Here is a 24507-nt window from a genome sequence, read left to right as displayed (position 1 = left end):
CATTTTGGTTGCTTTAAGAGTTTGCTACTGAAGGGCTGGGACATTTCATTGGGCCTTGAAACTCCAGACCTCTTTACTCACAAAGGCAGACAAGTTAGGTGAGCCAGCTCAGCCTTTATTCCAACTTCCTAACCAAAATGCTATGAGGTTGAAAATATATTTCTCAGACTCTTCTGCAGCAAGGGTTCCAGATGTGGCTTTAAAAATGCCCATCAGAGATTGAAATTTGCAAATATTAACTACTATATATAAAAATAGCTAAAAAAACTAAATTTCTTCTGTATAGCACAGGGAACTATATTTAATATCTTCTAATAACTTTTAATGAAAAATAATATGGAAAGGAATTCATACATATATATGTGTATATGAATGACTGGAACATTGTGCTGTACATCAGAAATTGACACATTGTAACTGACTATATTTCAATTAAAATATATATATATATATAATGCCCATCAGCAGCATCTGAGTGTCACTGAAAGCAGAAACCCAGATGAGTAGAGGCAGAGGTGGTTGGAGGAGCTACGTTATTTTGCTGGGATGGATGCAGCTGGCATGGCAGAGATCTAGAAGGAATGCTCACAACAGCCACTTACTGATCTGCAAGTGAGTTCGGGTAATAGCTTCCTGAAATCCTCCCCACCCCTCCTGATGAGCCAGGTGTCTGGCGTTTCTCTGGAAATCACTAGGCACAGCCTGGGACTCAAAGGTAAAAATTAAAAACTGCAGTCAGGCAGTGAAGAGACTGGCAGGACGTGTTGGACAAAAGTAGGTCAGAATCAACAAAGAATGAGGAGGGGATACAACGTGTGCTGAGGACCCTGACTACAGTGGTGGATTGTCTGTGTTAAGGACTCTGAGTCAGTATGAGTAGATGGATTGGTGTGGACTAAAATGGTGGCCATTGTTCAGATAAATATGTGATTTGGAGTATATTTATTAGAGGAGGGCTTTTTTTCCCCCTTCAACGTTGATCATTTCTAGGGAGCAGAAAAATACTCTGCCACACAACATCTAAGTGCAAAAGAGATGCTACGGGATGGTGGTGGTGTGAAAAATTTCAGTTCTGCAGTTCCAAGGTTTCCTTAATGAGGTTCACAGCAGTTGGTACTTAAAATAAAATAAGGTACTTATAATAAAGACATCATCATATGTACATATCCTTAAAGATACACATACGGTGCTATACGTGTGCCTGAAATGTGTTCTGCATTCTAAAATCCGATGAAATAAAATCAGTAGCTCAATATGCCTGTTGGCTCTATAAACATGATGTAGCTAATGATCACAGAAAACAAGATCAGCTAGTAAATTTGAAATTTGTCTTTTCCAGTGTCAAAGATAATATTTTTTGCTTTACTTAAAAAGCATTTTTTTAATTAGGACTGTCAGTGTCCATTGGTATATGGGGTTCAGTAGATGTGTTCAGATATTCTAGACAGTGAATCAGAGCAAAGACTGAGGTTTAGACAGTAATTAAATGCCTCACCCTTGTAATCAGCATCCACATATTGCTATACTGAATATCCTTAAAACTGAGAACTTCATTAAAGCAACTAAAAGAAAGGGAAAAATTAGCCACAGACTATTGGAAGATTTGTAACGTGTAAAAATGACAAAGGGCTATTCATGAGCATATTCTTAAAAACCCATACAATTTAATAAGTAAAACAACAAACGGACAACAGGTTGCACACTGATCCCTTTAGGAGAAGCCATGCAGATGAACTCTTATGTGAATGGGGCTGGAGCTGTAGAATTAGTTACTCTTGCAAATAACTCAGTTAAAAACAAATGCAAATGGGATACACTTCTACAATATCTGAGTAAAAATCTTGGAAAACTTACTCCTCTGTTAAGCAATGACAATGGCAAAATTTGTCAAAATTAACCTCTGCAGAACTCTGGAAATTTAACCAAGGCTTCCAGCAATCCGGGGAGTGTTTATTTGAGAAAAAATAACAGCTAAATCTCCATAAAGATAATCAGTTTTGTCATATTGTAACTTGATCTACACCATCCGAGAATCCTCACCTAAATGGTGGCCTTTAAAAGCAACAGTCTCACAATCAAGGAAGGGGCAGAAGTGATTTGAAGTTACCCAAAAAATCCGCCCCCAGAGAGCTGTCACTATTTCACCTATCTCAAACTCATGCTGTGCAAACAGCCTGTCCCCAGAGTGTTTGTGGAAAACAATCAGCAGTGAGTAACATTACAACTGCCTGAGGCAGTGGTACCAGTACAGGCTAACTAGATGCTGATTAGGAAACTTAGAAGGCAAAATTAAGTATTGAGACTTTCTGGGGGTGGAGGTAGGGTTAAATAGCTCCAAAAAATTCTGAGAATTGTAGAAGTCCGTACACATGTGTGGCATATGGCAAGGAAAGATCTGAGAAAATCTTAAGCCTTCAACTCTGGCTGAACTTGAGGTTCTGCATAAGCAAGAACTAAAGGCTACAAAATAGCTGCAGACTGCCTGCCGGTGCTGAGGGCATCCGTCAGCATGCAGGCACACAGCCACCTGGCAACAGCTCAAACGATTGGCTCCAGGCATTGAAAGAAATCACTGTCCAATCATTATTACAGTGACGACAGCTAGGCTTTCTGCACACATACAGATCTCATGGCCATGCATGATAAAGAATACAGACTTTACAGAATTTGTTCAGGAAAGTAACTACATAAATAGCTGCAGCAGCAATGACAATGGAAGCAACGATAAACCCTGGAGATGAGGAAAATCTGGCTTTCAGTTCTGCCATATTGTAATATTTTAAATGTCCAGTTTTCAACAGAAAATTACAAGATGTACAAAGAAACAGAAAAGTTTGGCCATAACACAGGGGAAAAAGTAGTCAATAGAAACTCCCTGAGGAAACCCAGACACTGGACTTACTAGACAAAGACTGAAATAAGGAATTACACATATGATCAAAGAGCTAAACGAAACCATGCCTAAAGAATTTAAGTATGTGAACATCTCATTGTACAGAGAATATCAATAGATAAAATTTATATTAAAAACCAACTGGACATTCTAGAGATACAAACATAATGACTACAATGAAAAATTCAATAAGAGATTTCTCTGTAGATATGAACTTGTTGAAGAAAATGTCAGTTAACTTAAAACTATTGAGATTATCCAGTCTGTGGAACAGAAAGAAAAAGGAATGAAAAAAAATGAACACTGTGTCAGAGATAGGTTGGACACCATCAACAATACCAATACACACATAATTTGAGAGCCAGAAAGGAGAGAAAAGAAGGGGTAGAAAAAATATATAAATAATGGCTGAAAACTTCCCAAATTTGATGAAAACATTAATTTGTACATCCCAGCAGCTCAACAAACTCCACGTGGTATAAATGTAGAGACATCGAAAATAGGCAATCAGACTCAGTGTGCCAAAAGAGAAGAACAAATACTCTTGACAGCAGAAAGAGAAAAGAGGCTCAACATATTCAAAGGCTCCTCAGTAAGACAGTTGATTTCTCATCAAAAACCATGGAGACCAGAAGGCAGTGGGAAGGTATCGTCAAAGTGATAAAAGGAAAATACTGTCACCAAGTATTTTATAGCCAGCAAAATGATTCTTCAAAAAAATTAAAGGAGAAATTAAGACACTCGTATAAAAACAAAATCTGAAAGAATCCATTGCTAGCAGGCCTGTTTTACAAGAAATATTAAGGATAGTCCAGCAGCTGTAAATGAAAGGACACTCACCTGAAAAATAAAGAGCACTGGTAGAGGTAACTACATGAGTAAAAAAATAAAACAGTATAAATACAGTATTAAATGTAAGTGTTTTCTTCTAATTGATGTAAAGGACAACTGCATAAAACAATACTTATGAAACTGTGTAGATGCACTTATAAATGCATAAAGTTGTAATTTGTATGACAGTGACAGCATGAGGAGGGGGAGGGAAAAGATTGATACCAAAGCAAATTTTTTGTGTACTATTGAAATTAAGTTGGCATTCATGTGAACTAGATTGCTTTAAAACAAGATGTTAATAGTAATCTCCAGGGCAATGGAGGAGAATGAGGAGGAGGAAGAGGAGGAGGAGAAGAAAAAGATAAAATAAACAACAAATTAAAATGCCACACTTGAAAATGCCTACTTTGTACAAAAAAGTGTAGTAATAGAGCATTGGGGAAATAAAAAGATATATAGAAAGCAGATAGCAGATGTAACTTCAACCTGATAAGAAATTACATTAATGTAAATGAATTAAATATTCTAATCAAAATAGTAAAGGCAGAAATAAATGGAATAGAGAATAGATGAAGAACAGAGAATAATCAACAAAAAGAAAAGTTGGTTCTTTGAAAAGATCAAGAAAACTGACAAATTTTTAGCTAGTACTGAAGAAAAAAAGAGAGAAGATTCAAATTACTAAGATGAGAAATGAAAGGAAGGATGTCACTACTGCCCTTACAAAAATAACAAGGAATATAAGGGAATACCATGAATACTTTTATAGCCAATAAATGAGATAATCTAGATGAAATGGATAAATTCCTTGAAGGATATAAATGACTAAATCTAATTCAAGGAGAGATAGAAAACTCAAATAATCCTACAATAAGTAGTGACTGAAAAAGTAATCCAAAACATTCCCACAAGGAAATGCTAGGCCAGTATGGCTTTGCTGGTGAATTCCATCAACTACTTAAAGAAAAAACAAAAACAAATAACAAACAAACAAAAAAATGCTTCACAAACTCGTCTAAAAATAAAGAGGTGGGCACACTTCCCAATTCATTCAATGACACGAGTATCACACTGATACCAAAACCAGACAAAGGCATCACAAGAAAACTAAAGACTATCTCTTATGGATATAAATGTAAAAGTCCTCAACAGAATACAAGCAAATCCAATCCAGTAACATATAAAATAGACCACAATTCAGTGGAATGTATCCAGGTATGCAAAGGCATTTCAACATACAAAAGTCAATTCATGTAATATGCCATATTAATAGAATAATGGATAAAAACTAGGAATAGAAGAGAACTTCCTCAACTTGACAGAGAACATCTATGAAAAACCTGGAGCAAAGATCATACATAATGGTGAAAGACTGAATTATTTCCTCCCAAAATCAACATTGTACTAGAGGTTCTAGTCAAAGCAAACAGACAAAGAAAATAAAGCCTCTAGATTAGAAAGAAAGAAATAAAACTATTTCAATTCCAGATGACATGATATTATACATTGAATTCACAAGGAATCCACAAAGAAAAAAAACAGAGAGAGAGAAAAAAAAAACTATTAGAATTAACAACATAGTTTGACCAAAATTGTAAGACACAAATCAATACATAAAAAAGTAATTATATTTCTATACAACAGCAGTGAATAATCTAAAAATAAAATGAAGGAAACATTTTCATTTACAATAGCATCAAAAAGAATAAAATACTTAGGAATGTTAAGAAAAATATGTGGAATACTGAGAAAAATGTCTGAAACTTGTAAATTGAAAACTAAAATACTACTGATAGAAGTTAAAAATGACCTAAAATAAATGGAAAGCTCTTCTGTGTTCATGGATCAGAAGCCTTATTATTGTTAGGAAGGCATTTGTCCTCAAAATGACATATAGATTCAGTGCAACTCTGGCTTTTTGGGAGAAATGAACAAGCTGATCCTAAAACTAATATGGAAATGCAAGATACCCAGAATAGTCAAAACAATCTTGAAAAAGAACAAAGTTTTGAAGCTTCCAAATTCAAAACTCAGTAACAAAATGGTAATCCATACAGTGTGGTACTTGCATAAAGGACAGACAAATAAATTGAGAGAAAAGAACTGAGAGTCCATAAACAATCTCTTACACGTAGCCAGTTAATTTTTCATAAAGGTTCCATGGCAATCCAATGGGGAAAAATTAATCTTTACAAAAATGATGCTGGGACACCTGAACATACACCTGGAAAGAAAGAAAACTGAACTTTTACCTTAACACCATTTATTAAATTTAACTCAAAATAAATCACAGACCTGAAACTATAAATCTTTTAGATAATGAACAATGAGAAAATCTTCAGGATTTTGAAGTAGAAATACTTCTAAGATATGACAGCAAAAGCACAAACAACAAAAGAAAAAAAATCAAGTAAACTGGACTTCAGTAAAATTAAACACTTCTGTGCTTCAAAGGGCTTCATCAAGAAAGTAAGAAGACAATCCACAGAATGGGTGAAAATATTTCCAATATTTTCCCTGATAAGGGACTTTTTATCCAGAATAGACAAAGGAGACTTAAAACATGACAATACAAAGACAAATACAATTAAAATTGGCAAAGAATTTGAATAGATGTTTCTCCAAAGAAGACATACGAATGGGAAATAAGCACATAAAAAGATGTTCAACATCAGTAGGCATTAGGGAAACAAATCAAAAGCACAATGACATGCCACTTCATACCAACTAGGATGACAAATATATATGATATATGATATATAAATATGTATCTATAAACCCGGTAATAAAAAGTGTTGATGAGGATGTGGAGAAACTGGACTCCTCATACATTACTACTGGAAATATAAAATGGTTCAGTCACTTTAAAAACTACTTTAGCAATTCCTCAAAATGTTAAAAGTAGAATACATCCCAGCAATTCCATTTTTTGATATATCCTGAGGAGAACTGAAAATATGTGTTCACACAAAAACTTGTCCATGAGCATTTACAGCAGAATTATTCATCATCAACTGATGGATGGATAAGCAAAGTGGTGTATTTATAACAATGGCATATTATTTGAACACAAAAAGGACTTTGGGTACTGATATATGCTACACCATGGATGAGTCTTGACAACGTCACACTAAATGAAAGACGGCAATCAAAAAAGGCAGCATACTGTATGGTTCTATTTATATGAAATGCCCAGAACAGGCAAATCCGTAGAGACAGAAAGTAGAGTGGTGGCTGCTGGGGTCTAAGGGAAAGGAAGTTTAGGGAGTGACTTACTAAAGAGTACTGGTTCCTTTTGGGAGTGATGGCTACAAAACCCTGAAATGTACTTAAAAACCTAATGCACAATTTCAAAGGCTGCATTTTATGGTATGTGAATTATATCTCCATAAAGCTGTTACTCTTGAAGCTGAGCCCACATATGGAGCAACTGGCCCAGCACTGACTGCAGCATCTGGAGGGGGAGTGACCCACCCACCCACCACAAAGGAAAGGATCACCTGACCCAGTGTTGGAGGGGTGCAATCTTCTTGCCGACAGACACTGTGAGCAACACAGACAAGGGGGCCAACAGAGCAAGGTGAGTTCGTGAAAAAGGGCGAAGACACAAAGGCCTCTCAATAAAACCATTAAGAGCTCACAGTCTCTAGGAGAACACATCTTTGTTTTTAAAATCTTTTTATATCTGTTTTATACCTATTACATTTTTAATCTTTATTTTTAAACAGTTCTATATGTTTACAATTCTCATTTCATTTTTAATTCTCTTGGTTTTGATCTGTTATTTATTAATCACAGGTTTCAAATATTGTATTTTGAATTTTCTCTTCTTTTTATTAAGATTCTTAAAAGATATCTCAACTCGATTCCTATTCTGCTTCAACTTGCTCTTCTATTATTGATTATACACTGTTTTCAAACCTTCTTTTCCTCCATTCTTTTAAAATTCTCTCTCTCTCTCTTTTAAGTTTTATTCCCACATAGGCTTTAGATAGATAAATAAATAAACTCCTTTAAGGACCACAATCGATAACTGATACTCCTTAAGCCACAGTGCCAGAGAGATATGAGCAGAATGAAGAAGCAGAGGAAGTCCTGCCAATTAAAAGAGCAAGAGAAATCCCCTCAAAGAATGATCAATAAAATAGACATTGATGGCCTACTAGATCAAGATTTCAAAAAAGAAGTGATCAAATTACTGAAGGAACTAAAAGAGATAGTCTTTAGAGACATAAAATATATCAAAAACAAAATAGAAGCTATAAAGAAGAGCCAAGTAGAATTGGTAAATTCATTGGCTGAAATGAGATCTGACATAAAGGCTGTAAAAAGCAGGCTAGATAACGCAGCAGAAAGAATAAGTGACCTAGAAGACAGGACAACAGAAAGCACCCAATCAGAACAGCTGAGAGAAAAACAAATATAAAACAATGAAAACAATATAAGGAACCTATGGGATAATATAAAGCATGCCAATCTATGCATAATAGGGGTTCCAGAAGGGGAAGAAAGAACAAAGGGGATGGAAAAGGTAATTAAAGAAATCATGACTGAAAACTTCCCAAACTTAAAGAAGGAATCAGACACCCAAGCACAGGAGGCTCAGAGGGTCCCAAACAGGAAGAGCCCAAAGAGAAACATGCCAAGATATATCATAAATCAAGATGGCTAGACTGAAGGATAAAGAAATGATCCTAAAGGCAGCAAGAGAAAAACAAAGAGTGAGTTACAAGAGAAGGCTCTCAGCTGATTTCTCTACAGAAACACTACAGGCCAGAAGGGAGTGGCAAGATATATTCAAAGTCCTGAATGAAAAAAAAAAGATGCAGCCTAGGATACAGTCTCCAGCAAGGCTATCCTTTAGAATAGAAGGAGAGATAAAGAATTTTACAGAGAAGCAAAACTAAAAGAATTTAGCAACACTACACCCATGCTAAAAGAAATATTGAAAGGTCTACTCTAAATAGAAAAGAAGCAGGATGCTACAGAAATGAGAATTCATGAATGTGAGAGTATTTTTTCTTTCTTCTTTTGTTTTTAAATCTTTTGTTCTCAGTAGGATGGGTTTGAGATTACATTAATATCTCTTTAGTATAGACAGTTAAAGTAATTGGTTAACAGACTTACAAAAAAGTGTAATCACAAGCCAAAAACTTACAAGTGAGTCACAAAAACTAAATACAATACAAAGGAAAATTACCATACCACAAAAGGAAGAAAGGAACCAAGAAGAAATACCAAATCAACTGCAAAAATAAGTTCAAAATAGCAATAAACTCTCATCTATCATTAATTACTGTAAATGTTAATGGTCTAAATGCTCCAGTCAAAAGACAGAGTAGCAGACTGGATAATAAAGCAAGAAACTTCAATACAATGCATACAAGAGACACATTTTAGGGAGAAGGACACATAGATTGAGAGTGAATGGACGGAAAAGGATATTCCATGCAAATGGAAATGCCAAAAAAGCAGGTGTAGCAGTACTGATTTCAGACAAAATAGACTTTAAAACAAGGGCCATAAAGAAAGATAAATAAAGACATTTTATAATGATTAAAGGAGTGATACAAGATGAAGATATTACAATCATTAATATATAAGCACCCAACATGAGCACCTAAGTACATTAAACAACTACTAACAGGGATAAAGGGGGAAATTGATGGGAATACAATCATTGTCAGAAATTTTAACACCACATTAACATCACTAGACAGATCTTCCAGACAGAAAATAAATAAGGCAACAGAGAAATTAAATGATACAAGAGAATAATTGGATTTAGTGGATATTTTCAGAGCATTACAATCCTCCATAATAGAATACACATTCTTTTCAAATGTGTGTGGAACACTTTCTAGGATTGATCATGTACTTAGTCACAAAAGAAGCCTCAACAATTTTAAGAAGATAGAAATTATCTCAAGCATCTTTACTGACCACAATGCCATTGAAACTAGAAATCAACTTCAGAGAAACAAAGGAGAAAGAAAGGAAAGCATTGAGATTAAACAACATGCTATTAGAAAACAAATGGGTCGATGATGTAATCAAAGTTGAAATTAAAGAATACCTTGAGACAAATGAAAATGAATACACAACCACACAAAACATACGGTACACAGCAAAAGCAGTACTAAGAGGAAAGTTTAGGGTAATGCAGGCCTTCCTCAAAAAAGAAGAACAATACCAAATAAACAATCTAACCCACCAGCTGAAAGAACTAGAAACAGAAGAGCAAAAACACACAAAAGTCAGCAGAAGGAAGGAGATAATAAAGATCATGGAGGAAATAAATAAAATAAAGATTAAAAAAATAGAGAAAATAATCAATCAAACCAAAAGCTAGTTTTTTGAAAGAGTAAATAAAATCGACAAACCTCTGGCCAAACTCACAAAGAAGAAGAAAGAGAGAGCACAAATTTGCAAAATAAGAAAGGAAAATGGAGAAATTACAACAAATAACATAGAAATACAGAATATCATATGAGAATATCATGAAAAACTACATGGAAAAGTGGATAACCTAGAGGAGATGGACAAGTTTCTGGAAACATACAGTCCACTAAGACTGAATCAAGAAGAAACTATCCACTTGAACAAATGGATCACTAGGAATGAAATTGAATTAACAATAAAAAACCTCCCTACAAATAAAAGTCCAGGACTGGACAGCTTCACCAGGGAGTTCTACCACACATACAAAGAAGAACTCATACCAGTCCTTCTCAAACTCTTCCAGAAGATTGAAAAGAAGGAATATTCCCAAACCCATTCTATGAAGCCACCATTACCCTGATACCAAAACCAGGCAAAGACACCACCAAAAAAGAGAATTACAGACCAATATCACTGATGAACACAGATGAAAAAATCCTTACCAAAATACTAGTAAATAAAATCCAACAGCACATAAAAATATAATACATCATGCTCAAGTGGGGTTAATCTCAGGGACACAAGGGTGGTTCAACATATGAAAATCAATCAATGTAATACTTCACATCAACAAGAGAAAGGACAAAAACCACATGATCATCTCAATAGATGCAGAAAACTTTTGATAAAATTCAACACCCATTTATGATAAAAATTCTCACCAAAGTGGGTATTGAGGGAACATATCTCAACATCATAAAAGCTATATATGACAAACCTACAGCCAGGATAGCACTCAACGGTGAAAACCTCAAATGTTTCCCACTAAAATCTGGGACAAGTCAAGGATGCCCACTATCACCACTCCTATTCAACATAGTCTTGGAAGTCCTGGCCACAGCAATCAGGCAAGTAACAGAAGTAAAAGGGGTCTAAATTGGAAAAGAAGAGGTAAAAGTGTCACTATATGCAGATGACATGACAATATATATAGAAAACCCTAAAAGGTCCACACAAAAAATACCAGAGCTGATCGAAGAATATAGCAAAGTAGCAGGTTACAAGATTAATGTTCAAAAATCAGTTGCATTTCTTTACACAAATGATGAATCAACAGAAAAAGAAAGTAAAGAAACAATCCCCTTTAAAATAGCACCCAAAGCAATAAAATATCTAGGAATAAATCTAACCACAGACGTGAGAGAATTATACACAAAAACTATAAAGCATTGGTGAAGGAAATTAAAGAAGACTTTAAAAAATGGAAAGGTATCCCATGCTCTTTGATTGCAAGAAGCAATATTGTTAAAATGGTCACACTGCCCAAGGCAATCTACAGATTTAATGCAATCCCTACCAAATTAACCTGGACATATTCCATAGAACTAGAACAAATCACAATAAAATTTATATGGAACCATCAAAGACATAGAATTTCCAGGGCATTACTGAAGAAAAAAATAGGCTGGAAGAGTAACTCTCCCAGACTTGAGACAATACTATAGAGTTACAGTCGTCAAGACAGCATGGTATTAGTACAAAAACAGACATATAGCCAAATGGAACAGAATAGAGAGCCCAGAAATGAACCCAAATATTAAGGTCAACTAATCTTCAACAAAGTAGGCAAGAATATACAATGGAATAAAGACAGTCTCTTCAGCAAGATAAACGTAAGACAAGATACAATAAACCTCCTAGGAGAAAATACAGGCAAAATATCTGACATACATCTCAGAAATCTTCCCCTAGGGCAGTCTACCCAAGCAATAGAAATAAAAGCAAGAATAAACAAATGGGACCTAATGAAACTTACAAGCTTCTGCACAGCAAAGGACACCTTAAGTAAAACAAAAAGACAACCTACAGAATGGGAGAACATTTTTGCAAATGAAACTAACAAAGGCTTGATCTCCAGAATATATAAGCAGCTCATATGACTTACTAAGAAACAACCAAATAACCCAAACCAAACATGGGCAGAAGACCAAAACAAGCAATTCTCCAAGGAAGATATACAAATGATCAATGGGCACATGAAAAAATGCTCAATATCACTAATTATCAGAGAAATGCAAATCAAAAGTACAATGAGGTATCACCTCAAACCAGTCAGAATGGCGATCATTCAAAAATCCACAAATGACATATGCTAGAGAGGCTGTGGACAAAGGGAAACCTCCGACACTTCTGGTGGGAATGCAGTTTGGTGCAGCCACTGTGGAAAAGGTATTGAGTTTCCTCAAAAGACTAGGAATAGAATTGCCATATGACACAGGAATCCCACTCCTGTGCATATATCCTGAAGGAACCCTACTTCAGGATGACAGCTGCACCCCAATATACATAGCAGCACTATTTACAATAGCCAAGACATGGAGATAGCCTAAATGTCCATCAACGGATGACTGGCTAAAGAAGTGGTATATTTATACAATGGAAAACAACTCGGCTATAAAAACTGACAATATAGGGCCATTTGCAGCAACGTGGATGCTCCTGGAGAATGTCATTCTAAGTTAAGTAAGCACCGTAACAAGGAATAAAGAGAAGTTACCTCTAAGTACAGTTATTTTGATTAAAATATACATACAGAAAGCAAGTCACCCCCACGACCGCTGCCAGGAGGAGCATCTGAATGTAATAGCCCAGCCCAAGCAAAGTAGATTCCGACCTTCTCTCCGTAGAATTTCCTGCAGAAAGACAGAAGGTAGTTTCAGAAGACACACATATTCACTCTGTAGCTTCATCCTCATGTTAATTTCTTTTTTCTTTGTTTTTTGGTGGGGCATAATTAGGTTTATTTATTTGTTTTTTAAATGGAGGCATTGGGGATTGAACCCAGTACCTCATGCATGCTAGGCATTCACTCTACCACTGAGTTATACCCTCCTTCCATCATACTAATTTCTGACTCTAAATCAAGGGGGCTTTAAGTTTAAACCTCTGACTCAATTCACACTTAAAACATATGCGTTTTCACAGGAGCCCCCAAATTCTACCGTGAAATAAGAAGTATTTTACATATCATAGAAATACAGATCACTGGTTCACCTGCTGAAGAGAGATAAATGAGAACAGAGCAAAGGAGGGGACGAGGCCGACTCCGGAGCAGATGCAGGGGATCATCACCACTCACTGGACAGTCTGGCACATTCAACAAATCCCACCAAAGATCATTCTTAACAGGCTTGACACAAGTGGACTTCAACTACTGGCTCAGTCATCTGCGTCTGCCTTATCTCGGGAACTTCCCTGGAGCAAATGCAACGTAAACCACAGATAATAAGGAAATGGCTGATAATGATAACAACTGGGAGTGCAATGTCTCTCTGACAAAATATTTATAAAACTCATGTGGGAATGGGAGAGGGCAGGAGGGATGTGGCTGAGTAAGGAACTGCCCTGTATTCTTTGTATCTAGCACGTCGGCTGTTCCTAGGTTTCAAAAACCCTTCAATGTTACTCAGTTAATCTGGAGTAGACGGAACAGGCCAGGGAGGCAAGATTAGAAGAAAGGAGGCAGGGCACGAAGCGGTGCCAGGCTGGTCCTGAAAGGGAGACAGACACAGACAGGCAGACACAGAGGGCTTAGGGATGAGGCGGAACAATGAGGCGGCGGCTCAGGTGTGTTTGCTGCTGCTGCTACTTCCCTCAGCTGGAGCACTGCTGACGCGGCAGTGCTGGGTAAAACCTGTGACTTTCCTCAGCTTTGAGTTCTCTCGGAAGCTTCCGGCTCAGTCTGGAGCTGAGATGAGCTCCGAGGGCTTAGCCTAGGGGGGACTCAGCTCTGAGAACAGCCTGGAGTCCTGAGAAACTTCACGCAGGAACCCCTAGGGCTGGACCAGCGCTCACAGGGCTGCTGTGAGACCAGCTCCATCGTCAGAGACCTGGGCGTGGACCATTCCATGGGGAAAATGGCTGAGCCCGATGCCAAATCAGATAGGAGGGACAAAGTGTGTTCATTCTCATGTGACTGGTATTTGTGGCCTGGCTCACAGATGGCAGGCTCAGGATGGTGTCTGGCAGAGAAAACCCTGGCAATGGGTTTGAGATGTCTTGGACTCTTTTTGTTAAGATTTTTGTAATACATTCTTATCAACTATCCATCCTGAAAATGCCACATTCAAAACTGAAAGAATGTTAGAAGTTGCTTGCTCCAACTGGCCAATGGTAAACACACCCTGCTACAGTTAGAGAGCTGGTCAGGCAGCCTCTGCCTGCATATTTACAATGACGGAGAGTTCATTACTTCCAAAGTTTACATGTCGGCAAGAATGTCAGAAAGAACTTTTGAACCTTAAAAAGATGTCTGCCCCCTAGTCCTTCCTGAAAGGCTAGAAATAATGAGGATCCCTTCAAATGTAGTTTTGTCTGATTGTTATCTCTCTCTGTCAAAAACACCCCAATTCTTAACATCAATTTTTCAAAATTCAGCTTTGATTTCTTTTTATCAAACTTATACCATACATTCATTAAAGAGTCAAACAGTTCTCGAACACTGATTGTAAAAAGGAGCAGTTCCCAACAACCACCCCATTTCCTGGCCAGAAGCAAACACATTCAGCTCCTACTGCTGACTCTTGGAATAAAAACTCCCTATCTCTGACTAATATCCTTCTAACATAGCCTATTGCCTTTTTCAGCTTTACGTATCACCTATTTAACTTTCTATTTTGGAAAATGAGGATTAAGCTCTCTTTCAAACCACATCTCCTCTACACACCCAAACCTTCATTCTTCCAACCTTTTGATACAAATACATTATAATTTTGATCAGCTCAGTATCCTTGCTTTACATTATTAGGACTCTGTACAGACTGTTCACAGCTGTAGCAAGTTGTCTGCTAGGCTTACTTTTTTCTTCCCTACTTTGCTTTTCCTGGAGTTAATAATTGTCTTGGTGGTTCATAGCTTAGATTTCTCTGCGCTTAACAATTCAACCCCATACCTTCTCCTAATGAATAACTTTCTCAATACTTTCCAATTCATTGTCTACAAATTTCATCTCCTTGAATAAATCTCTTCAGATCTCTTTCAACCTGGATTAACGACATGCTAGTCTTGTCACAGAGCTCAAGGGGCCACTAGTGGGAAGCAACAAGGGAATACATGGACCAGGAGAAGGGAACAGATCAACATAATTTCCTTTACAAACATACTTAAAACAGTGGGAAAATTGTTTTCTTTACAAACACAAACACTCACACCAACCCCAAAAGCCCATAAAGAATGATTAAATAGCCATCAAACCCATTGGCCTGCCATCAAATTCTGTATAACATAAAACAAAAATAACAGAAGGAATATATCATATAAATATGAATCTCAAGGGGGATGGGGTATACTCAGTGGCAGAGTGTGTGCTCAGCAAGCATAAGATCCTAGATTCAATCTTCAGTACCTCCATTAGAAAAAAACATTAGAAACAATAGAAAAATGTATCAAATTTAAATATTTACAAATATATAAACTTCCTCTTTTAAAACTGTTCTACAGGATAATCCGGGTTAATGAGAAAGTGCCTCTTCATGACTGTGATCCTGCTGATAATTGTGGGAGGAAATTAGAGTATGACCACATGAAATAAAATCCCTTATGAAATAATGATCCCGGGTGACAATCATTATTGGCTGCTGTCATCACAAAAAAGAGAGTCAACTGGACATTATGTACCTTATGACAGGAGTACAAAACTTCATATAACAAATATTCTTGCACAAAGTTTAACCTCAATCAGATCAAGCTTTTAGGGGAGGATCAAATCACTTAGCTAAAGCCAATACATAGGATGGAGAAATAAGTCTAACCACAGGGGAGAATGAAATCAACCAAACAGGAAATAGAGAAACCCATCAGCAATTTCAAGGAAAATGAGAAACAGGAAAATTATAGATTAGAACCCACTTGAGAGATATGCTAGCTGCAATGTGTGAACTTAGTCTGGATCCTGATTTCAACCCCAAAACTGCTTAAAAGTGTATTTTTGTGACAATCAGGGAATTATTTTGTAACCCTAAAAAAAAAAAAAGGAATATTCCAATTGTATTTGAAAGAGACCTTGTCATTTCACTAATGAAATGTTAAGCTATGTAGGATTGCCTTCAAAATGATCCCGAAGTGGGGGAGGGGAGGAGGTGGAGATGAAAGTTGCAACAATAGTGACTCTGAGTTGATAATTCTGGAGATGGGTGACTGATACAGACAGGCTGGCTGTGCTGTTCTCTCTACTTCTGTACGTGTTTGAATCTTTCCATAAAATGTGAAACAAACAAAAAGACTTCAGTGATTTAAAACCCTCACTTGGTAGGTTAAGCGGTTTGCCCAAGTAGGTGGGCATCTGAATGGGGCACTGAGATTAGGAAGATCAGGCACCTGGCTCCAGGCCGACCTGGGGCTACCTTGACCCTTCTCTTCTCCTCACCATCCACAGCCAGCCCATAACTGCATCCTGTCAGCTCCACTCCCCAAACGCATTCTCCCTGGCTCCCACCATCTCTCATCTGGCCCACTCCAAGAGCCTCCGACCAGGCCTACCTGCTTCCTGGGTCCCTGCAATTCATTCTCCACATTATCTTTGCAAAATGTGAGAGAAAATTACTTTAGTCCTTAAACTATCATGACTGCTTCTCACTGCACTTAGAGTCTACACTACTTTCCGTGCTCCTGATGCCCCTCTAAACCTCGCGTCTCATCACTCTCACCAGTGCTGGCTCCAGTGTCTCCTCAAACCTGCTGAGCACATTTGTGCCTCGGGGCCAATGGACAAGCTGCCTCTATTCCTGGGGTGACTTATCCCAGATCCTCAAAGTCCAGCCTCCTTATCACCATTTCAGCTCACATGTAACCTACTCAAAGATCGCTTTCTTGACTCACTTCCCCCCAAGTCTCCCATCTCAATACTGTATTATTTCCTTCATTTCAATCTGAAATTGTTTCCTTATTAGCCCGATTATTTTTGTTTGCTCAGTTGTCCTTGGCCTTCCTCCTCCCAGCAGCCTTGCCCAAACAGCATAAGCTCCCGGAGAGCAGCCGGCGCTGGTGCTCTGAGAATACACATGCTGAGAGCGACATTACAGTCACGTGGTGTAGTGAAACGGTGTCGAACAGCAGATACAGCTAAGCAGAGAGAATTCTTCTCTTATTATATAATTTAAGTGAAACCTAACATTTACTCCTGTTTAATGAAGAATTTTGTAGGTCTTTGTTCCCAGTTCCTGGACGGCAACCCCTAAAGCCTTGAAATTTCCCAAGATAGGAGTGTCTTTACTATTCATGGTGGACCCTTGGATGGCTTGTGTTCATGAGATGACTCGGGATGGGCACTGGCCAGCCAGAGACACCAACCATGTGATTAGAGGAGTGGGGCTTTGAGCTTTGTGACAAGTGAGTGACCATCAGGAGAGGTAGGGGCTCAAATGTTAGGGCTAAGGAAAGGTTTGACTTACAGTTAGGGTTTGGGTTAGCCATGTCGGTAGTGATCCAATAAGTCATGTCTTTGTAATAAAGCCTTCAGTAAAAACTTGGGGTAACAAAGCTCAGAGCTCCTGTGGGCTTCCTGGTTGGTAACACTCTTGGAGGACTGTCACACTCAGATGCCATGAGGGCAACCCTGAGCCCTTCCCACTGGAGTGCCCTCCACAACAGCTCACCTGATGAGATCTAAGGGCTGCTTCTTGTCTATGCTTCGAGGAGGAGCAAATTCTCTGTACAGAAGGTCCTGTTCGCTGGGGCAGCTGAGGTCCTCTGATGGAGGCTGAAGTTGCACTGGGAAGCAGAAGCAAACAGGTGAGCGTCACTGTCACCACGTGTTCACATGTTCTGCTAATAAAATGTGGTGCTAACACTTTGTGGTCATTTGTAAATAAGGGGCCCTCCTTTGCCAGAAGGGATGGAGGTACCATATAATTTTTCATAATTCTCACCCAGGATTAATACTAACCCCTTGAGGGTCATTTGCAAACGTGGCTGGAAATGAACACTTGGATGATACAGTCCGGGGACCACAGTGAGTACCTGGTGAGGGCCTTGAAGATGCTTAATGTCCTACAACCGGGCCAGTCTTCCACAGCAAAAAACTAGGCCACCCAAGTGCCCAAACTGCTGCAGTGGAGGCAGCAGCCCCCTCCTTGGACACCCAGAGGAACCTGAACCCTAGCTGTTTAGGGGCAGGGTCAATTTTAAACCCAGGCTTTTTTGTCCCCACAATTCAGTAGTTATTCGGTGACAGCACATGGAATATAAACAATAAAGAAACTTGACATGATGTTATTATATTTAGCTTACTCAAGAAACAAAATTTAAATCCAGTCATTCTCCTTCCCACCTGACCTACTTTCCTTTCTCCTGTACTAGAACCAGATTATTACCCACCCAGCCTTAGCATGGGTCCTGATTCCACTTACCTCCCTCCCAAACACCACATGAGATGATTCCTCAGCCTGGATGTGGAACCAGCAATTACAACAGGCTTTAGTGAAAAAGAAATGGTTGTGTGCAGATGCCAACTAAACACTGTAGAATCCTGGTGTCCCACATTAGTAATCATGACAGCTGTTTGCAAGTGTCCCCAAAGTTCATTTCAGACTCTCACTGTTAATTTTGCTGGGATATAAATATAAAACATGTGGACTGCTGGGCCGGACTGCTATGCTGGTTCTCTGTTCCAGGAAGCTCAGTGACTGCTCCCTGCACCCAGCTCCCTGTTCTGTCCATGCATGTGGATCAAGCAGCTGTTTAGTGTCCATTTTAATATCTTAGACAGTGCATTTCAGTATGGTCTTCATCCACAAATACGTGTACCACACAGTAGTAATGATCAATCTCAGTCTTTGATTTCTTTTGTCTTAGAGAGTCAGATAAACGGATAGCAAAGATAAAAATGTCATAGAGCGCTATAATATAATATTTCCTTTATTTCAATGACAGGATTTATTTAAAGAGCTTATATATAACATCCTTGCATTTATGGCATCATTTAGCGTCTGAAGCTCTTACATTTTACAAACTTCATTTCATGCGAGATGTTGTCAGTTAGAGAAGTGCTTCTGAATTTGAGGGGTTGCTGTCATCTCAGACGGAGTCCCTTAAAAATGTGAAAACTCTGCAGTATTGTCATCATGACAAGAACTCAGACAGATGAAATTTGGAAAGCACTGTGACTTACTAGTGCACAGACAGAAAATGGTATTTCAGAGGGAAAAAGCCTGAATTACAGAAAATGATAAATGAAATGGTCTAACATTTATTTCCCTTACAAATAACTAATACTTCTTTGGTTGATAATAACATCTGTCCGTAATTATGAAAGGAGCTGACAGATGCATAGTACTTTCTATTAGCCAGGGCTGTTCTAAAATTGACACAGATTCATTAATCCACATAGCAACTCTACGAGGTGGGTATTATTATTATCCACATTTTATTGATGAGGAACTTGATAAACACAGAGGCTAAATGACTTTTACAAGGTAGACAGCGAGAAACCAGCACAAGTGTTCCAGCCTGAGTCTATGCTCTTGGACACTTCTACCTTTTTTTTTTTTTTTTTTTTTTGGGTGGCAGGGAGATAATAAGGTAATTCTGGTGGGGGGTGGGGAGGTAATTAGGGTTATTTGTCTATTTTAGAGGAGGTGTTGGGGGCTGAACCCAGGACTTTATGCGTGCTAAGCATGCGCCCCATCACTTGAGCTGTACCCTCATCTCTCGAGTCTATGCTCTTAGCTGCTAATCCACACTGCCCCACATGGTAACTCTGGGGGAACTACAGTTCATTCATTCACTCACTTGTTAAACTCAGCCTTCCTGGTGCCTGGGATTCAGCAGTGAACAAGACAACATGTTTCCTGCCCTAAATGGGCTTGTCGACACCTGACATATCTTCATTTTACCCAGGAAATATCAAGGTCAAGAAGACTCGCCTTTTCGTGTTAACACCGGAGGATACATGAGGTGCTTTATTTCATTTCTGCCATTTGACTTACACCATGGGAAGGGAAAGCTGCCTTGCAGATCCCGGAGCTCACAAGCCTGTTAATTATGAATTTTTTTTAAAACTGTCCCTTACTTGATACTTGATCTGAGAAAGGATGAAGTAAACCTAAATAGATTCTAAGAGAGCGTGTGGTTTATACAGGGTAAATAACCAGCCACTGTTTACTATCCTAACAGGAATCTGTAGGCATAATTCTTTTCTTTCTTTTTTTTCCTTTTTATGGGCAGCTTTTAAAAACCAAACCAAACCAACAAAACCAAATCACTTATAATTCAACAGCAGGTTCTAAATCACCCCCAAGACAGCAGCTAAACTCGGTTTAGACTTACAGTGCGGCTCCTGGTGGTTGGGTTGATGAATGTATCTCTATCCTGAATATAAAAGTCGTTCACGCAGCTCTTCTCAAATAGGGCAATGAAAAACTCTTGTTCCGGTTGTTGATACTTTCATCCACTTGGAGGACTTTCATAAAACAGCTGAAGGTATCAAAGGCTGAGGACAGGGTTTTCAGATGATTGGGATTCAGAGGCAATTTTATGTACAGTATCTCAGCGTATGTACAGAGCACCTCCCACAGGGTGTGTACTTTTGCAAATACAAGCTTGTCATCCAAAACCTATATTGGGAGAATGAAAACACAAACCAGGAAACTATTTTCACATTTTTAGTACACAGATTTTTCTTACATTGCTGGTAGTTAAAGCAGTTGTGCAAACTCACACAGATATGACACTGGTAAAAGTGAAGATATAATAAAAATAGATTTGCAAACCATCATACATTTTTGCCTTAAAGTTAATTTCTTTGTTGAAATTACTGAAAAGTTATTTAAAATCCTTACAATTCATTCATAAAATAACCAATGTTTTAGATGAAGAAAAGTAAACTTGTTAACTTTTAGTCCAAATTAGTAACTAAAAATAGAAACACGAAAAAATTCTTTGCAGGGGCATTGTAATGACAAATTTTTAAATTTCTTAAACCTAGGACTATTTACATATCTGTTCAATATAATGTTAAACAGCCATTAAAAGGGATTTAAAAGAATTACATTTATTGATATGGAATATATAATAAAAGGAAAAAGAAAAAAATGTGAAATAATAATTTTCATTTTTGGAAGGGAAAAATATCTACATTTGAACAAAAAAATGTTTAGAAGGATTTTAAGATTCTTTATGTATAACTAAGGTACAGATGATTTTTAATTCCACTGTTTTTAATTCCATTGGATTTTAATTCCAATGTTCTTTCATTTTCAATTTTGGGGGAAATTTTTATAATAAAAAAACTTTAAAATTGTTCTTGCATAAATACATTAATAGATATATTTATGACTACATTCTCTGGCTATTAAAAAAGATCTCCTAGCTTTGAATCTGAAACATACATTCCATAATGCAGATTCTGACTGACTCGCCTCCCAGTCCAGAGCAAAGGCACAGCTAGGGTGACATGTTTCAAATATCATTCCAGGGAACATGCAGGCTCCCAGCCAACGGCTGCAAAGGGACTGACACTGATCTGCTTGCTCCCAGCTGCAGACCATCACAGATGAGTTTAGATTCATAGGCTCAAGTTTTCTCTGTCAAAAGAAATCAGAAAATGTTAGGCTTTTACTTTCACCAAGGGAACAAGAAGTTGTTTGATTTTCTTTTATTAAAAAAAAAACAACAAACCAATTTGAACCTGAAGAAAAGACATTTGCTCAAAATACCACAGTAGCAATGAAGGTGCTCTGGCTGGCAGGGACTTGTTGGATTCCTGTGAGTGCTGGACTCCTCACATGGAATTCCCTCGGCACTCCAGAAGGCCTGTGGTTGTCCCCATGGGTTTGTGGCCATATGTGGTGCACAAAAGTCTCTGGCTTTGCCACAATTTCAAAGCCTTTTTTGGCTTATGAAAGGCTTTGCACTCAAATGGAGTTTTCTTGAGTCCACTCACTGATGTCATTCACCAGAGTTATAGTCCAGATCTGACATTCTAGACTCTTAAAATCTTGCAGACATTCAAATGGTTCAGGTTTGGATGTGTATTCACCTCTGCAGGCCTGGACCAAATTCCATAAAGCCACCCGGACAAGTTCAGCAAAATGCAAAGACATTTTTCTTTCTGCAAGACTGAAATGTCTGTGAAGCTATAAAAACTTCTGCATCTACAAAAATAGGGAACCAACTCATCAATAACATATCTATCCATAATGCATGGACATTTGAAAAAATACTGTATTTACTCCTATTAAATTCTATCTGGCTTTGCCAAATTGTGTCCTAAACTGTAAGGAAAGTATATAAATGTAGAGAATTTTTGATCTTTTAAGAGAAAAAGGAACCCTCCTACTCGGTTGGTGGGAATGTAAATGTTGCAGCCACCATGGAGGACAGTATAGATTTTCCTTAAAAAACTGAAAATATACTTCCGTGTGATCCAGCAATCCCATTCATGGGTATATGTCTGGAGAAAAATATAATTCAAAAAGACACATGCACCCCAGTGTTCACAGCAGCAATATTTACAATAGCCAACACACTGAAACAACCCAAATGTTCACTGGCAGATGACTGGATAAAGAAGTTGTGGTATATTATATATATGTATATTTACATATATACACGCATATACACACACATATATACACATGAACACACACACACAATGGAATACTGCTCAGCCATTAAAAAATTAAATAATGTCTTTTGCAATAACATGGATGGACCTACAGGGTATTATGCTAAGTGAAATATGTCAGAGAAAGAAAAACAAATATTCTATTTATTAACTTATATGTATATCTAAAAAATAAAACAAATTAATTACTATAATAAAACAGAAATAGACTCACAGGTACACAGAACAGACTGGTGGTTACCAATGGGGAGAAGGAGGAGAGGGAGGCAGGAAGGGGGTAAGGGATTGAGAGGTAAAAAGTACTATGTATAAAATGGATAGGTTATAGGGCTGTATCATACAGCACAGGGAAATATAGCCATTATTTTATGGTGACATTAAATGGAATATAATATATAAAGATGTTGAGCCTCTGTGTTGTACACCTGAAAATAATATGATGGAAATCAACTACTCAATTATAAAATACTTAATCAAAGTTTTTTTCATATTATTTGCAATAAGTTAGATGCCAGCACTGTCAATAGAAACATAGTGCAAGTCACAATTTTCCAGTAATCCCATTTAGACAATAAAAAGGAACAAGTGTACTTAATTCCAGGAATAATTATATTTATCCCAAAATATCCAATATACTATCATTTCAAAAGTGTGATTAACAATTTTAAAACTTATTAATAAATATTTTACATTATTTTTGTTGTACAAAGTCTTGAAAATCTATTATGTATTTTCCACTTATAGAACATCTCAATTCACAATAGTCACATGTGGCTGGTGGCTACCATACTAGACAGAGCAGATTACACCATTCACACTTCTGATAAATTACCTGCTCTTATTTATTTAAAAAACTTCCAGAAAAGGCTTTAGATATTCCCTATATCTAACAAAGCAACCTTGACGGGTGAGGAATATCTTCATTATAAAGTGAAAAATAAAGGTAAGAGAGCCATGTTTACATGTAAGTTAATGTAACAATTCCTTCTTAATTCATTCAGGACTTTACAATCTTTCTTCATATTCCAAGGATTCACTGTCACTGTGCAATGTTTTTCACTATAATCATCTTTGGAATTGAGAGGCTTCTGATGACCCTGCTTTGTGCATCTGTACATAAAAGAAAATAACAAAACAGAGAAAAAGACCTTATTAAAGATAATTTAGGGGGGTATAGCTCAAGTGAAAGATCATATTCTTAGCATGCACAAGGGCCTGGGTTCAATCCCCAGAACTTCTTATAAAAATAAAATAAATAAAAACCTAATTACCACCCCCTGCAAAAAATTAATTAATTATTTTAATTAAAATTTAAAAAAAGATAATTTAGAGAAGCCTTATCAGGCTACAAGAGCTACAATGAATGCCCCTCTCCCATTAATTTAGAAGTTTCACAATATTTCCCAACATAAAGGCTAAAATATAATTCGGAACACTTCCTGATGGTCAGCATCATTTTAACAAAAATGTAGATAATTACTTCCCTGGTGTCAAAGCTCTGTCTGAGATGGGCACAGAAAATTTAGTAAAAATTATTTTGCAACTACCTTTGAAAGAAATGCTGAGAAATGATCTTTTCTGTTGGAAATTAGCCTGCTTTTATATTCTGCAGTAGGCATATGTGTTTACAAACCAGGCAGGAACTGGATCATATTTTACACATACTTTAGAAACTGATTTGAATTTTGCTCTCTACCTGCAAGGCTATTTCTTAGGTAATAACATAAGCTGGCCACTATACTAAATTTTGTTTCCCTGTTTGCTTAATCCTCACAAC

General features: G+C 37.4%; 1 long non-coding RNA gene across 1 annotated transcript in view; it reads right to left on the bottom strand.

Moving 5' to 3' along the window:
• LOC141577997 (uncharacterized) overlaps window positions 1-24005 on the bottom strand; it is a 56313-nt gene extending 32308 nt beyond the window's left edge. Inside the window, exons 1-5 of the long non-coding RNA XR_012507809.1 lie at window positions 23563-24005; window positions 21493-21687; window positions 20432-20718; window positions 17761-17875; window positions 12702-12801 (exon numbers count right to left, since the gene is read on the bottom strand). This is a non-coding gene — a long non-coding RNA (uncharacterized LOC141577997). The remainder of the gene's footprint in view (window positions 1-12701; window positions 12802-17760; window positions 17876-20431; window positions 20719-21492; window positions 21688-23562) is intronic.
• Window positions 24006-24507: the final 502 nt, after the last annotated feature.

Source organism: Camelus bactrianus, chromosome 6 (assembly GCF_048773025.1).
Source record: "Camelus bactrianus isolate YW-2024 breed Bactrian camel chromosome 6, ASM4877302v1, whole genome shotgun sequence".
Classification (NCBI taxonomy): Eukaryota; Metazoa; Chordata; class Mammalia; order Artiodactyla; family Camelidae; genus Camelus; species Camelus bactrianus.
Note: the sequence above shows the minus strand (reverse complement) of the source record. Positions and strands in the feature narration are given on the sequence as shown.